Source organism: Heliangelus exortis, chromosome 14, assembly GCF_036169615.1.
Source record: "Heliangelus exortis chromosome 14, bHelExo1.hap1, whole genome shotgun sequence".
NCBI classification, from domain to species: Eukaryota; Metazoa; Chordata; class Aves; order Apodiformes; family Trochilidae; genus Heliangelus; species Heliangelus exortis.
The window spans coordinates 593,548-598,445 of NC_092435.1; the positions used below are offsets into that span (position 1 = coordinate 593,548).

Below are 4,898 nucleotides of genomic sequence, written 5' to 3' on the forward strand. Positions count from 1 at the left end.
TTTGCAAAGAAAAAGGTAATTCAGAGTGGGTATTGAGATTGTCAGAGCACGGGGAGGGGCACTGGATTAGCCTGTTAATCATAATAAATTAATATGCAAAGCTGGGGGGAGGGTTTTTCCCACTGCATCTCCCTTTCTCTGTGAGAACTTTCCCCACTCGGATGTCCCTCCATCACTGAGGCATTTCCTAAAGCCCTCAGACACCTGTAGCCTAGAAAAACTTTTGCACAGGGGTGTTTTCCCTCATATTTTGTGGTTGCCCTGCCCACCAAGTTTCTCTTAAAGAGGAAAAAGCCTTTGGGAACTGCTGGTGTAGAGCTGGATGGTGGGGGAGATGGGGAAGTTGGCCCCAGCCCCAGCACCCTCCTGGTGTCCAAGGTCAGGCTGAGATCAGGCAGGAGGACGGAGCTCATCATGCACCCTCCCTGCTCAGCTCAGGTCCTTGGGTGCAGCAGCATCACCAGCAGCCCCAGACAGGTCCCTGCAGAGCTGGGGCAGCTCACTGACACCTCCACCCTGGGGAAATTTGCCCAGAGGGGCAGAGGCTGGACCTGCCCAAGAGCCTCCCCTCCTCTGCCTGCTCCTGCATCCCCCCGAGGCTGGGATGGTTTCTCTGGTACCAGGGGTTTCCCCTCCTGTTCTGTTGGATGCAAGAGATGGAAAATTAATATGAAGAATATAAACTGTTAAATAGTTTCAACCATGAAGAAATAAAGAGGGTTCAGCTCCAGGGCTTGGCCTAATCTCGTATTTTTGCAAGCTGGTTCCTACCCCCGCATCCCAGGCTCCCTGTGATTCACAAGGAGCTCATTACTTCTGAGTGAACACAACAAACTTGGCTGCTTGCTGACAGTTTATTAATACCGGGCTCGTTCCCATGAAGATGTGTCCTATCAAGAAAGAACATGCTTTTATCATATGTCCCAGGGTTCCAGCCAACCCCTTCAGTCTCCCGGCGTGCCCGGTGCCAGTGCAAAACCAGGAGGAACAGCAGAACACCTTCCCCTAGTGCAGAACTCCTGAAACACCTGAGCAGAAAATCCATGGGCCTAGAAATGGAAGCATTTGTCCTTTTGCTGCCTTCCCTGCCAGCTGAAGGAGCAGCACATCTTCTCCAGGGGCTGCATGAGGGAAGACAGATGGAGAGAGGAACCGTAGCTGTCAGTCCCTGGGGATGTGTGGAGGAATCAGTATTTGGCATCTGTTTTAGCTCTGCTGCTGCCTGGAGTCACCACTGTCCCAGGCACTGACAGACAGTTTTATTTAACCTCAATAAACAGAGGGGATGTGATCACCCCCTCCAAACATCAGCTGGTGGCTCCTGATGAAGATTCAGAGAAGCTGTGCTCACCACCTTGAATCTGAATGCCTCCCCCCCATCCCTGCAATGTCAATGTTTTCCCCCCTCCCCTCCTTAAAGGAGAATTAAGCTGTCCCCAGGGCAGGGAAAAACCTGCAGGAGAAGTCCAGCAGGCAGAGCTGGGGCTGGAGTGACTGCAGTGGGGTTGATTTGGGTGGATGTGCCTGAGCATCACAGCTGGAGCCAAAAATTGTCTCACTTTCCAGGCATAGAGCAACTGAGGCTGTTCACATCCCAGACCAGCTCCTGGCTGCTTCTCCTTCTTACCAGGGTGTTTGCCTTCCCACTCCAGCTCTGCTCCTCATGGCATGAACACCCATGTCCTGGTACAGACCCCTCTCCCAGCAGGAGGGCTCCCACCCAGCCTGCTCCCACCCACTTGGAGTTCCAAACATCCAAGGAAGGGATGCAGTGCTGCCAAACCCTGCTTGGGGGCTGCTGTGTTAGCTGGGGAGGGGACACCTGAGAAGCAGAAACTGCAGAGAGGAGGAGGAGGAGGCAGACATTCCAAGAGAATCTACATCTGTCAGGAAAGGGAGCAGAGCCCAAGGCTGTAACACATCCCAGATGAGGCTGGGGAAAGGGGTCTAGCAGAGCGTGAGCTGCTGCCAGCAGAGAGGAGAGCAGCAGCTCTTTGGTAAGAGGAAAACAACTTGGCTGCTTCATCCTCACTCTGGCTGTGTCACTGGGAGCCTTGCACAAGGGTCTCCTGGAGAACCCTCCACACAAATCCCTCCCTTGGCTGCCTTGGTGTCCTTCCTGGGTGAGTGGCAGTGGGGTTCTCAGAATGTGGGGCAGGAGGAGATGACAGCTGCCAGCAGGACCAGCTCTGGAGACCCATTCTCAGTGCAGGTAGGACCCATCTCACCCACACTGTCTTGATGCTAGAGGAGCTGGACTGATGTCAGGTTGGTAACAGCCCCAAAGTTTGTGTCTTTGAAGACAATCATGTCCCCTTTCCAGTCTTCTCCCCTGAGTAAATCTCTCCAGCATCATCATTTCCTTCTGATCCTTCTGGTCATTCTTCTCTGGCCTTCTCCCACTTACTTTTTCCAACTCCTGTGCCCAAACTGCTCCTCCTGACCCACTGCCAAGCAGAGCAGAGCCTGTGCTTCACCTTTCTCAGGAATGCTGCTGCTTGGGCACCTCAGGCAGTGCCCGGTGGACTCCTGCTCAGCTTGAGGTCCATTGCGGTTCTCAGATCTTGCCCACCCGGCAGTGGGTCCTGGGGTGCTTGGGTCCCGATACAGGTGCTGGTCCGGGTCTATGTCTGGGTCCCGGTGCGGGTTGGTGCGCGGGTGCGGGCGGCTGCCGCATGAGGGCAGCGGAGACCGTGAGAGCTCGGACCGGCACCGAGCAGCCATGTCCCGCCCCGTCCCGCCCCGTCCCGCCCCGTCCCGCCCTGTCCCGCATCGTACCGCCCCGTACCGCGCTGTCCCGCCCCGTTCTGCCGGGACCGGGGTCTGTGCCGGGCTCCGGACACCTCTGGAGCTCCTCAGGGGGTGGGCAGGGGGGCACCTGCGGGCAGAGCAGGAGGGGGGGGTCTGTCCGAAGGGCGGTGACCGGGTGGGAACAGTGAGCTCTGAACTCCAATCCGTGCAGGGTTAAAAAGGGAAAAAAAATCACAAAAACCAAAAACCAAAACCAAACCCGCTGAAGCTGCGGTGCTGGCTGTGGTTCCGGAGGGGTGAGCTGGGTTCTGGACAGGCCAGGGGTGGCACAGAGAGAGTAGAGGTGCAGAGATGAGCCCGCACCAGGACCACGTCACCAGACAGCGCCCAAACTCCCTCAGCTCCGAGCTGGGCTTTCTGTTTGGGTGCTTCCCGGGGCCGGAGCCACCCGTGGGGGTGCCCGTGGCTGCAGGATGCCCAGGGCAGGCACCTCCGGACCTCAGATCCTGGGTTCTGCCGGGGGTCGGACCCTGCCGCTGCCAAGAGCATCCTACGCTGAACCCATTTTATTCCCATCTGGCGTGTGTCTCCCGGCCTCCCTCCCTCCCTCCCTCCTGGTTGTGCCACCGAAGATGCTGGTGGGGATGCGGGATCTTTGTTCCGGGGCACGGAACCGGCGCTCCCCACCCTTGCCGCCAGCATCCCCGCCCGGGACGCGCTGCCGTTGCCGGGGCGATGGTTCTGATGAGATAAACAGAGGGGAATGTTGATGACGGCAGCTGGGAAGGGGCAGAATGAATTTTATTTCACGTTTCTTGAAGCACAAATTACCATAAGAAACAGCTTCCTTGTGTGCAGCCGAGGGAAAATGAAGACCCCTTGGCTGGGTGGGCTCTCTCCGGGCTCAGAAAAGGGGCTCTCAGCAAACATCCCTGAGCTGCTGGTTTTCCAGGGAAAGCTTTGGCTATGTTTGGAGACAGGTTCATGGTATTTGGGAAGGCTCTTCTGATAAGTGTGGTGTGAACATGGCCACAGCAGGATGCTGTGGAAGGGAGGAGGGAAAGAGCCTGTGACCCTGTGGTGGGACAGGAAAGGTCTGGCTGCTCTGACCAGACTGGGAGGAGGGTCCCAGCTGAGGCTATGACTGATCCTACGGCAGAAAAGGAGTGGGGAGCAGTCTGTGTGCTCTCGGGGCTGGGAGCAGGTCAGGGTAACACGTGTGTCGGGTTTGCTCCCACCTCTTCTGTTCTGCTGCAAAGGCAAACAGCAGCAACCTGCTCCAGGTCCTCTGCAGGAGTTAGAGCAAACGAGTTTGTGGAAGAGCAAGTACCTGGGAGATGAATTCCCATCTGCAACTACAAGAATCACCCTGGGCTGGTCCCCTCAGTGACACTGCTGGGGTAGGGATGGGCTGGGGCAGGAACTCCTGTCTAGGAACAGGGAAGATCTGAAAGCTGTAATATCAGTGGCTGCCCCACTGAGGATGAAATGAAGAAACCCTCAAGGAAATGTAAAAGGGGCTCCAGGAAGTCTCTGGAACATGGTGCAGCAGGAGATGAGGCAGAGAAAGCTGAGTGGCAGTGAGGGGCCAGGACATCACTCGGAGCATCCTGCAGGGGCTGGATATGAGGAGAAAGAAAGGGAAAGTATTTCCTTCTGAGGGAAGGGGAGACACCCTCTACATCACTCACCAAACTCCTGTTCAGATAATTCCCTGATGAGAGGAGACATTTGCTGCTGGTTGCCGATGTGAATCATTTACAGATGAGATTATCAGTCCTTTGTGTTTCCACTTGGCTGGAAAAGAGCAGACAGACATCCCTTGAGAAACTGAGAACAGATCCAGAAGATGTGACTATGTCTTCCCCCCGCCATGCCCCACTTTGCAAATCTTTTCCCTCACATTCCCAGCTCACTGCTCTCTCATTCCCCCTGCTCTTGCCATCCCAATGGATGGATGAGCTTGGCAGGGGCTCCAGCCTGCCCCAGGACATGTCTTGTGAGCAGGAGAGCCAAGTGCCCACCTCCGGAGATCTCCTGTGCTTCTGGTCCCACTGACCCACCAGAGACCCTCAAGAGAGAAGAGACTGGGGTGTCTGGGCAGCTCTCTGGGGACAAGGAGGAGGAAGAAGAGGGTGGCTGCCCAC

At 56.2% G+C, this 4,898-nt stretch overlaps 1 long non-coding RNA gene across 1 annotated transcript; it reads right to left on the minus strand.

Moving 5' to 3' along the window:
* Positions 1-840: 840 nt before the first annotated feature.
* LOC139802532 (uncharacterized) lies at positions 841-3,272 on the minus strand. Its single transcript, XR_011728686.1, has 2 exons — positions 3,115-3,272; positions 841-1,121 (listed from the first exon to the last, which is right to left on the minus strand). It is a non-coding gene; the product is annotated as an uncharacterized lncRNA (long non-coding RNA).
* Between the last annotated feature and the right edge of the window lie 1,626 nt (positions 3,273-4,898).